This window comes from Terrapene carolina, unplaced genomic scaffold, assembly GCF_002925995.2.
Source record: "Terrapene carolina triunguis isolate 2854851 unplaced genomic scaffold, T_m_triunguis-2.0 Scaffold662, whole genome shotgun sequence".
NCBI classification, from domain to species: domain Eukaryota; kingdom Metazoa; phylum Chordata; order Testudines; family Emydidae; genus Terrapene; species Terrapene triunguis.
This window is the reverse complement of record NW_020665013.1, coordinates 1,395,858-1,408,098: the sequence shown is the minus strand read 5'-3', so window position 1 is coordinate 1,408,098 and position 12,241 is coordinate 1,395,858. Positions and strand designations below refer to the sequence as shown.

The 12,241-nt window shown below is 49.5% G+C and overlaps 1 protein-coding gene across 1 annotated transcript in view; it reads right to left on the bottom strand.

Annotated features, from left to right (window-relative positions):
* The window catches only part of CERS4 (ceramide synthase 4), a 120,778-nt gene that overhangs the window by 108,037 nt on the left and 500 nt on the right, over positions 1–12,241 (bottom strand). The window lies entirely within an intron of this gene.

Sequence of the window (12,241 nt, the reverse complement as noted above, 5' to 3'; positions counted from 1 at the left end):
ATGCCAGTGAACGTGAGGACAGGAGGGACCAACGTGAGGATAGGAGGGACGCTCAAGATGAGAGGTGGCGGCAGGAAGATCAGAGGAGGCAGGCTGCAATGCTGGGGCTGCTGCGTGAGCAAACAGACATGCTCCGGCATCTGGTGGAGCTTCAGGAACGGCAGCAGGATAACAGAGTGCCGCTACAGCCCCTGTATAACCCCCCTCCCCCCGGCACCATGTTCCATATCCTCGTCACCCAGACGTGTAAGAACATGGGGGGGGGGGGGGGGGAGGCTCCGTGCACCCTCCCATTCCACCCCAGTGGACAGCCCAAGCAAAAAGTTGTCATTTTTTTAACCTTTTTTTAGTGGCCTTTTCCTTCCCGCCGATCCTCCTCCCAAACCCCACCCAGGTTCTCTCCCTCTTTTTATAATCAATTAATAAAGAATAAATGATTTTTACATAATAGTGACTTTATTTCCTTTGAAAGCAAGCTGTGATCGAAGGGGGAGGGTGGGTTCCTTACAGAGAATGAGTCAATAAAGGGGGCGGGTTTTCATCAAGGAGAAACAAACAGAAATTTCACACTGTAGCCTGGCCAGTCATGAAACTGGTTTTCAAAGCTTCTCTGATACACAGCGCTTCCTGGTGTGCTCTTCTAATCGCCCTGGTGTCTGGCTGCGCGTAATCAGTGGCCAGGCGATTTGCTTCAGCCTCCCACCCCGCCATAAAGGTCTCCCCCTTACTTTCACAGAGATTGTGGAGCACACAGCAAGCAGCAATAACAATGGGGATATTGGTTTGGCTGAGGTCTGACCGAGTCAGTAATGATCGCCAGCGACCTTTTAAACATCCAAATGCACATTCTACCACCATTCTGCACTTGCTCAGCCTGTAGTTGAACAGCTCCTGACTCCTGTCCAGGCTGCCTGTGTATGGCTTCATGAGCCATGGCATTAAGGGGTAGGCTGGGTCCCCAAGAATAACTATTGGCATTTCAACATCCCCAACGGTTATTTTCTGGTCCGGGAAGTAAGTCCCTTGCTGCAGCCGTTTAAACAGAGTAGTGTTCCTGAAGACGAGAGCATCATGAACCCTTCCCGGCCAGCCCACGTTGATGTTGGTGAAACGTCCCTTGTGATCACCAGTGTTTGCAGCACCATTGAAAAGTACCCCTTGCGGTTTATGTACTGGGTACCCTGGTGCTCCGGTGCCAAGATAGGGATATGGGTTCCATCTATCGCCCCACCACAGTTAGGGAATCCCATTGCAGCAAAGCCATCCACTATGACCTGCACATCTCCCAGAGTCACTACCTTTCGTAGCAGCAGCTCAGTGATTGCTTTGGCTACTTGCATCACAGCAGCCCCCACAGTAGATTTGTCCACTCCAAATTGATTCTCGACTGACTAGTAGCTGTCTGGCGTTGCAAGCTTCCACAGGGCTATCGCCACTCGCTTTTCAACTGTGAGGGCTGCTCTCATCTTGGTATTCTGGCGCTTCAGGGCAGGGGACAGCAAGCCACAAAGTTCCATGAAAGTGCCCTTACGCATGCGAAAGTTGCACAGCCACTGGGAATCGTCCCACACCTGCAACACTATGCAGTCCCACCAGTCTGTGCTTGTTTCCCGGGCCCAGAATCGGCGTTCCACGGATAGAACCTGCCCCATTAACAACATGATCTCCAAAGCACCGGGGCCCGCGGTTTGAGAGAATTCTGTGTCCATGTCCTCATCACTCTTGTCGCTGCGCTGCAGTCGCCGCCTCCTCCTCACCTCGTTTTTCTGGTCCTGGTTCAGCATAAACTGCACGAGAATGTGCGTGGTGTTTTCAATGTTCATGACTGCTGTCTTGAGCTGAGCGGGCTCCATGCTTGCCGTGGTATGGAGTCTGCAGTGTTAACCCAGGAAAAAAAGCGCAATGGTTGTCTGCCGTTGCTTTCATGGAGGGAGGGGTGAGGCTGTACCCAGAATCACCTGCGACAATGTTTTTTGCCCCATCAGGCACTGGGATCTCAACCCAGAATTCCAATGGGCGGGGGAGACTGCGGGAACTATGGGATAGCTATGGGATAACTACCCACAGTGCAACGCTCCGGAAATCGACGCTAGCCCCGGTACATGGACGCACACCGCCGAATTAATGTGCTTAGTGTGGCCGCATACATTCGACTTTATACAATCTGTTTCCAAAATTCGAATTCTGTAAATTCAGATTAATCCCGTAGTGTAGACATATCCTGAGTCTTGCTCATCTGTGACCTGTGAAACTCTAGCTGAGAAATGCATACCTGTTAGGATTTTAATTCCTCCAGAGATCTTTGGTTTTAAAGAGTGCCAGTTCCAACGCCCTGACCAGTCATCACAGGATAAAGAGACATGCCAGTCTAGCAGCTAAAGATCGGATGCTACAAAGTGATTTAGCAAAGCACTGATGTCACAAAACGAGCTCCATTGGGTTGGCTAATGAGGCAGCTCTGATCAGCAAAGCAGATTCCCAGATTCTAGCTACCCCAAGAGGAACAGATAGAAAGTACAGAGGCAGGTGTTTGGATAATGGCTGTAGACTTACCATCTGCTACTTTATTTTCTCAATAACCAATTACTAGAGTCATTTCACAAGTGGGATTTATTTATTTATTTATTTATTTTACTTTTTCAATTTAATTCTGCCTGCAAAGCAAAACACACCCTATGACAGGATCTCTTGGCACAGACAGTCACAGAAGAATGAGAAGAGAAAAGACCCACTAAAGCAGCCAGTTCACCTCCCAGCCAATGCAGGGTTGCTCTCCATAATAGTGGAGAACTAGCTCTACTAGGAGTTAAGGCTGAGAATCCCTTTCTGTTTAAAGGATGACGACTCTTAATGCTCTAAAACCTGCATGCTTATCAGACTGCCTTGAAATCTGATGTGATCCAAATTTGGGCTCATTTGACCAAGGGGTTTCTGAGATACACCCTCCACCCCTGCAATAAACAGCTTTCTAAAGGGATATTCTGGTAAAGATGTTTTGCTCAGACCTAGAGATCAAACAAACCATCACTCTGATCCAGGCACAAGAGTCTCACTCACTTGAAGGTTGCCCGCAGAGGGTACCTGGCACCAGCTAGCCCTTTCGGGAGCAAAATTCAGAATGTTATTAGCACGAGTTTGGCTCTCCAGTTAGGCTCTTGAGTGAGGGTCATGCACCGAACAGATCACAGGGAGCATGTGCAGAGAGTGAAGCTAGAAGGATTTGTAGGTGGAAAGCGTTCACTGCAGCTGGAGAGCTCAGGGGAATAAGCGGTAAGCCTTTGCTGACCAATTCACCCAGACAATGATGGTTAAGTCCCACCTTGGGCAAAAATCTGGAAAGGCTAGGTGGCATATTGCTGAAATCTGTCACTATCAGGTTTCTTTTGTATTATTTATTATTTTTATTTGGGGGGAATGTAATCAAATTATTTTTGTAAAAAGACTAGAGGTGAATGCTTGCTAACAAGGGAGGGGCATTCTATGCCTCTAAGAGTAGGGGGAATACGGATGAGAGGAATTTGGGCTGCAAAGAGGATCATGGAGATGGGTGATGGAGGAGGCCAGAGGGACTGAGGGGGGGACATGGGGGTGAGTGGCATGGGCATCTGTCAGCCCCACATTTTTCCTTTGTGTGTGTGTGTGCCATGATCTGGGAGGCCCTACCCTGCGAAGGGAATCTGAGCACCTCTTCCTGAGGTGGGACATGGGGGCCTTGCCTCTCTAGGGGTATCTGAGCCCCAATCCCAGCCCCCCATGTGTGTGCCAGTATCTGGGGCCCCCTGCCCATCTAGGCCCCTCCATGTCCCTCTTCATGTGAGCCAGGTTCTAGGGGACTTGCCTCTAAGTTGCACTTCTTTACCCCCCCCATGTGAGCTAAGATCTGGGGTGCCTTATTCCTCTAAGGGGGTCTGAGCCCATCTCCCTACCACCCACCTCCATGTCAGCCAGGATCTGGGGAAGCCCTGCCCCTCTGGGGGGAGCACAGAACCGGCATGCTCAGAGTCTGCACCAAGAACACACTGCTGAGCCTGCTGTGAGGAGCTGAGAACTGGCAGAATTCAGAAACTCTCCTGCACTGGGGAGGGAGGAAGTGAACTCCCACTCACATCTCAGCGCTAGGGTTTCAGGCTGTATTCAGCGCCACTGGTTAGTATATTTCAGCTGAGAACATCTTATTGAGATGAATGGACCACTTCACATCTCTCTGAGCCTGCTATGCTGCTCATGGATGAGTAGAACCCTCCATTCTTCCTCGAGGTTCCTCTCCAGCTAAGGTTGGGAAGCCCTTCCTATTTAAAGGATGATTATTCAGGACAATCTGTGTAAGCATGTGCACTTACTCTAAAATCCACCTGCTTATACAGATTGGCTTGACATTTGCTTTGCCTCGTGGGAGCATAGGGTAGGGTTAGTGATCCAAATGTGGGGTCATTTGAGCAAGGGGTTCCCGAGACACTGCCCCCAGGAAAAAAACCAGCATTTCATTAAGTTCACAGATTCTAGCAACTTTGAAGTTTGAAACCCACCCTGGGCAGCAATCTGAGACTGAATTATAAACATCTGGGGAAAATCTGCCTCTGTCAAGGTGAGATGTGTTGGGTTTTTGTTTGGTTGGTTAGTATTTTTAAAAATGTAATGCAAGTACAGCGGATACGTAAGAAGGCTCTCAAACTATTTTTGAAAAGAAAATAAATGACACATGCAAATGCTCACCGGGAGGATAGCATAGGTGGGGACAGGGAGAGAGGGGTTTGGGTCTGCAGTGGGAGATGGGGTAGAGTGGGGAAGGGGATAAATGGGAATGGGTAGTAGGGGAAGGAAGAGGGGTTAGGGGCTCAGGTAAGGGGGAGTGGGCAGGGAGAGGACAGAAAGGGTTGGAGAATGTAAGAGGTAGCAGAGGAAGGTGGGGGGGGGGGGCTGTCAGCCCTGAATTCTCCCCTTCCGTGTGTGTACTGGAATCTGGGGGGACCCTGTTCCTTTTGGGCTGAGCCCCTCTCCTTGTCCCCCATGTGAGCTAGGATCTGGATGGGGGGCTGAAAGTACTGCAATTTTAAACATCTGAAATTCAGAAAAATAAATAAAGTAACCCCAGCGGGGAGGCGGGACTAGCCTAAGTGTGTGGGGAGAGGCCCGGTTTGAAGGAGGGGTGGACTGGGTGGACCTGGGCATGGTTGAGGAAGCCTGGCTGAAGCAGGGGCAGGAATCCCAGCTGAAGGTCCCACCTCACTATGGACATTATCTGTTTCAATAAAGAACTTTGTCAGTAGCAGGGCAGTGGGGTCTTCAGTGCCTGTTTCAATACAGAATTGCATAGATTTTGTCAGTAGCAGGGTGCTGGGGTATTGTCAGTAGTGAGGTGGGATAGGAGAGCAAGCTGTGGGTTTGATGATGGGTAGGGGAAAGTATAGGGTTAGGTGGTATCCTGGGTGCAGGTATGAAGGGACAGTAAACAGAATGAAGTAGCTGTTACATTTTACAAGCATGGTATTCTTATGGGGGAGTAGGCTCAGGGCTTGAGCACAGGGCAGGTGCAGGTCCATTACAGTGAAAAGGAATGTGAGTACAGGGGTTCTGGGCATTGCTCAGGAAGGGCAGAGTTAAAGTGGTGTGGCCATTTACCTTAACTCTGTATTTCCTGGTATCAGAAGTTTGAGTTTTGCCAAACTGACGTTCTGGAAGGGTAAGAGCTATCACCTGGCAACCTCAACTTGCATTAATCAAATTTTGTGCCATTTCATTGTACGTGTTTTAGTGCCTTGTCCAGTACAGCTTTAGAAGTCTCAAGCTATAAGGCTTCCATCACTTCCCTTCGGAGATTAATCTGCAGCTGAATGAGTCACATCACTGTGAAACGTATGCAGATCTTCAGCCTAATTTTCCTTTCCTAACTTCCTGTTTCACCTTCCTGGGCCACACTAAACAATCCCCCTCTCTGCTTGATGGCAGACGTGAATGCAACATGATGAAGACAGATTTGTGTGCAGGACATTTTGCAAACCATGCTGCAGTGGGCATTCAGCACACAGCAGATAACACATGCTTTTTCCTCTTTGTTAAACGATATTGGTACTTTGTGGTTCAATGAAGCCATCCTAGAGTGCATCCCTCTGTGAAATCACTCATATCAGGGAATGCAAGATCACCGATCAACCTCTCCCCTACAGCCTCCCTTCATTCATTTCCAAATCTTGTCCTGCCCTCTGATGTCTCCTTCTGGATATCTCACCATCAACATAACGTGGCCAAAAACAAACTGATCTTCTCTCCCATGCCTGCCCCATCATTCTCTGTTCCTATGAACCCCACTGCTATTCCCCTGTCCATCAAGCCTATAACCTAAGAGTCACCCTGACCCCTCTCTCTCCTTCATTCCCCTTATCCAGGCTGTGACCAGATCCTGCCACTTCGTCCACCGCATCTCCATGATTTATAGATTTCAAGGCCAGAGGGGACTCTTGTGATCATCTAGTCAGATCTCTTCTATTACACAGGCCAGAGAACTTCTCCCCAATAATTCCTCTTGAACTACCACAGATCTTTTAAAAAAGCATCCAGTCTTGTTTTAAAAATTGCCAGTGATGGAGAATCCACCATGACTGTTGGTAAATTGTTCCAACAGTTAATTACCCTCACTATTAAAAATGATTCAACCTTCTGTGCGTGTCCAGCCAGCTAACACTGTTCTGCAGGCCCCCCGATCTCTTACCTTGGTTATTGTTACCTCCTCACCCCAACACCCCCAACATGCACCCTCCTTTCCACCCATTCACAGTACTGTTACCAAGACAATATTCCTTGCCTACTGCTCTGGTCAGATCACTCCTCTGAACTACTCTATTGACCCCCTACCTTCTCCACTACCTCAGGTGTAAGTTTTCTGTCCTCACTCTCAAGGTTTCCCACAACTCTGACCCCCATATTTAGCTAACCTCATCTCCTTTCACACTGCCCTCCCACCCGCTCTGCTCTCAGTGCCACCGTAGATCTCCATTCATCTGCTTCTCCTACATACATGGTAGCACTTTCTCCCAGCCCACCCACTACACGTGGAGCGACCTCTCTGAGCTGATCAACAAGGCCCCAGATGTTCCTCACTCAAGTTCCTCCACTTCTGCCACAAGGCCTACAAGAAACCAGCCAAATAAAACATCTACTCACCCCTCAACAAAACATACTTTTCTGTGCTGCCACATGCTAGCCTTCCCTGAGTGTGAGCTCTCCCTGATATCATATCCCCACCACTCCCTTTCCCACCCAACTGCCTCGCTGCTGTCTGTTCCTCCTTCGTCACATTATGTCCAATTCAGTTTGCAAGGTACTCAGGGGAGGGATCATCTCTTCTGTCTGTTTTCAAAGGTGTTTAGCACAGCTTGGGCACTAAATAATAAGCAATAACAACTTCTGAAATAATAACTGATTTTCCACTTTAAAGCAGGAGTTTGGCAGCATGTTCATGAAATTCTGCTTTAACATGCGCGCTCCATCAGCAGACATGCAAGCACCAGCAGATCCTTGGCTGTATAGTACCTCTTCTGCTCCCAGACTTCCCCATGGTCCTGGTAAACAATCAGGAACAGAGCAAAACCACAGTTCAAACAGATGGCAGGAGAGGGTCAAGAATCATCCTCCCAGCCTGACCACTACTTCCTGTACTAGTACTTTCTGGAGGAACGTGAAGGGGAAAAACAGACAAAGAAATGATGACCCTGTCCAGGGAATGGAGAGTGCAGCTTCCCCTGCTGCAACTCTGCATGGAGCTCTCAGGGAGAATCTGTCTTATGACTCGGCAGGCCGGCAAAGAACCCTCCAATGAGACAGCTCCAGAGATTGCTCTGGGTCCAAACACATGCTCTTCCTTCAGGCTTCTCTGACCCTAGGATTTGCTGAGTTGTCAGAGTTTCCAGCTGTCAAAATGTCCAGGTTTTTATGGCCAGCCAGGCCACATACTCTGCCTTGCTTCTCTCTACAGTGCTACTTGACACAACCTGCACATGGGGCCCCGAGGGCTCGTAACCTGTTTAGAGCTCTGCAGACTGTGAACAGCTCTACTGTGACATTTACTCTGACGAGTTCCACAGCCACATTATGCTCTGGTCAGCAAAGATGTGCAACTGCCTGGCTTCAATGCATCTATCTATAATCTCTCCAACAGGCAGATCAGACAAGAAAGGGTAGCTCTGAAACCCTTAAGTTCCTCATCTGTGGCATTAGCTCTAACCACACAGCCTGCCACAGGCACAAATTCGCTTCTCAGTTGTTTGCCCTTTTCCTTACATCCAGTGAGAACTTATGAATGTCTCTGTAACAGAGTATGGCCATAGGAAAGGCCAAACCACCCCAGAGCCCAGCAGCCTTGTTAAATACCACGAGGTGACAGACACGGCAAACAGCCCCTCCTGACACGTTTGCTATGAATTCCCTTTTGGGCCCAAGAACTGTTAGGATCAAAGACGTGGCGTCTGGGATTCACAGAGATTCTCAGCAACAAGAATGACATTACAATATTTCTAAGAAGCTCCACTGCCCTTAATAGCTGGCATGGGGCTGTGATATTCGGTCCGGAGACCTCTAACTCTGCTTCACACCAGCTATCATCTATGCAAATAAGCTTTTCACTCAGAGAGACCTTATGAAATAAACAACTGTCCTCATGATCATAGTTAAAAAGCCTGGGCACACACCATTACCCTCCACTGATAATGTGGCCTTGGCAAGACAGCTATAGCAATTTCCTGTAGCTGGGAAGCCTGCAATTGCAGAAGCAGGCTATGCTTAGATGTGTTTCTGCCAGAAAATCCGCTTTGTAAGCCATCATTTAAATCTTTTGAAGCTGTCTATGTGGCTCAGCTGTGTAGCCACAAAGAGGCTTAAGGGCTTTACCCTTAAGAGACAGTGTTCCCTAGCTGCTTTGGGACTGCAAATAGAGAACTTATCCAGCCCCCGAGAGTTTCCATTTGGCTTCTAGGCCAATACACTAGGCCTCCCCTCATTTCCTCCTCTGGCTAGAGTGATTTGTGAAGGAAGAGCCCTATCACTGTCTGGAGCTGAAGTACAGCAGTAGCTCCTCTGACACCCACTGCAGAACTCATGGGGGGGAATTAATTTTCGTCAGATCTCAGTCTCCTTGCTTTGACAGAGGGAGGGACTGCAGAAACCACACAGCAATTAAACCCTGCTTAGGTGGATTTGTCCTGCCTCTAGCCACAGCAGAGTGGATTAGAGCCCAAGGCCCTTGGAGAAGCTGGATACTGCATTCACAGGAGCGCCTTCCTACTTGGGAGTGACCTACAGACCTACAAATCTGGCTGCAGACCTACAATTCTCCCCCTACTTTACCTCCTCAGTATTGTTCTGCCCCAGGAGGTCAGGATTACTGAGGGCAGTGGTTTTCAACCTGTGGTCCGCAGACTATGTCTAAGATTTCCAAAGGAGTCCACACCTCCATTCAAAATTTTTTAGGGGTCTGCAAATGGAAAAAGGTTGAAACCCCGACTCAGGGTAAGGAACCCACCCTTTAGGCAGAACCTCATCAATCCGTAATACCTGGTGTGCCCTGGCACTGCCCAGCCACTACCGGTGCTGACTGCTCAGCAGGACTGACATCCAGGCCTTCTGGGCAAAGGAGAGGCATCTCCCTTTCAGCTGAGTTTCAGACACACCATGCCACTTTCCCAGTTTCTGTTCCAGCTCTGGACAATGCAACACTCCCAGGAAAGGCCCCATGGGGTATGTCTATATGCAAAGAACCCCATGTTACTGAATCTCAGAGCCTGGGTCAATTGACTTGGGCTGCGGGACTAACAACAGCAGTGTAAATGTTCAGGCTTGGGCTGGAACCGGGCTCCAAGGCCTTCCCCACTCATCAGGTTTCAGAGCCTGGGCTCCAGCGTGAGCCTGAACATCTACACTGCTCCTTTTAGCCCTGCAGCCGGAGTCAATTGACCAGTGCCACAGGTCCTTCTTTGCAGTGTTGACATACCCATAGTGTCCATCATCTTCCACTGAACAGCAGGTCACATAAGGCCCTGTGACAGCAGCGTTAAGGGGTTTCCTTCTGTTGGGGTGACTTTCCTGACAATTACAAATGAGCCAATGGGCTCCTCTTCAATTGGGTGTGTTCTCTCAGCTTCTGGTGGTGGCAGGAGAATCACCAGCTGCCTTTGTGTTGCACAGGTGGCTAGGGCAGACTACACAGAATCATTCAGGTTTGGCCCCTGCCCTCCACCCCCCATCATGACTGAGGGGCAGTTGGGCCAAACCTGAGCGGCGTTACAACCCCATGCACCTGGTCACAATGTTTAGCATGGGGAGCCGGGCCCAGCCATGAGTCCCAGGAGACGCTGCTGTGGAGCGAGTCATGGACACAAAAGGAAAAGTCACAGAAAAATGGGAAAAGTCACACAATCCATGACTTTTTCCCCCCCAGTTGACCTATCTGAAACTCTAATTATGATCACCTACTCCGACGTCCTGCATAACGTGGGTCATACAACCTCACCCAATGATTGCCCCATTGAGTCCATAATTTCTGGTTGTACTAGAGCAGCTCTTTTAGAAAGAGACTTCCAGTCTTGATTTACATCTGGCTAACTTCATCTTCCAGCACTGGCTCTCGTTCTGTGAGATTAAAGAGCCCTCCACAATCAGAAATCTCCTTCCCAGGTAAGTATGTACATGCCATGATCAAGGGAATGGAGCATGAGATGCTCCACTTTTTTTGCTCACTTTGACCCCATCCAGAGTTCCAGGGGCTCCAGGTTTGCAGGTGGTGGGCTTGCTCAGGCAGGCTGACCAGAGTCAATGGGTCAGACTCTGTGGGTCACATGGCCAGCAGGAGGACAAGGTACTTCGGGTCCTGGGGGGGATCTCTGGAGCGTGGGTCTTCAACTCATATGCGGGAGTTCTCCCAGTTAAGGAAGTCTAGAAAAGCCACAGGAATGTGCAGTCACCTCTGTAGGGCAGGAGAAAGGCAGCCTGTACCTTTAGGTGCACCCAGATCTGGATAAAGGTAAACCAGAACCCTAGCACACCCCGTCACATGGGCCCCGCCATGACTCTGCCCCCATGCAAATAGAGGCTGACGCTCTCTCCTCCCAGAGAGGCAGGAGTAGCAGCAAAGCAGTGGGAGCACCAGGATGGCCCCCCTCTTATCCCAGACAAGCTTGAGGCCTTTTTCCCTAGCCCCTAGGTACGGGGCGGAAGCAACAGGGGTCCTCTTTTCCCCTGTAGAGGCAGAGTCAACAACAGGGGGGGCCCTCCAGTTCTGACCCACTGTGCTCTTCCCCTCCTGCCACACACAGAGATCTCCACTGGGGAGGGGTTGGCAGAGCACCCCCAAGCAGTGGGTCATTGAGATACATGGGCAACTCTGCCTCTCAGGGCGATTGTCTCAAGCTCTTTGCAGCCTCAGGCAGACATTGCATCGGTGACACTCAAGTCACATTTTTAAGATTTTCTGCCCTACCGGAGGGGCGTGATTTGTAAAGTGCACTAATGCATAGCACTCTGCCTGCCTGTATATGCCCTGCTGACACCTCGGGAAAGTACCTACTTTGCTTTAACATCAACTCTTTTCTGTAGACAAGCCCTCATTTACCTGCAGGAGGGCAGAACCATTTGCAGCAGGGGGAGGTATTAAAGCACAAGTGGTTTGGGGTTTTCAAATGGACCCAGGAGTGGGCTAAGGAAGTGGTTCTCAACCAGGGATACGTGTACCCCTAGGGGTATGCAGAGATCTTCCAGGGGGTACATCAACTCATCTAGAGATTTGCCTAGTTTTACAGCAGGATACATAAAAAGCACTAGCAAAGTCAGTACAAACTAACATTTCATACAATGGCTTGTACTTATCTTTCAGTGTATAATATATAGAACGTATAAGCAGTATTTATATTTCAATTGATGTTAATTATATGGCATAAATGAGAAAGTCAGCAATTTTTCAGTATTACTGTGCTGTGACACTTCTGTATTTTTGTCTGTTTTTATAAGCACTGCCAGCCCTGAGCCGCTACTGCCTCCCAGCACTGTCAACCATGCCCCAGCCCATCGCCCCCAGAACCTGCCAGCCTCCATTAACTCCTCCCTGGGCATCACAACCCTGAGGGCCCCCCTCCCGTTCTCCTGTATGTATTGTCAAACATGAGCCTCGCCCCATCTCCTCTGGGCACCGCTAGCCCTGAGCCCCTCCCCTTGGTCTCAGAGCTGCCCCCAGCCAGACATTGCCAACAAAGCTCATGCA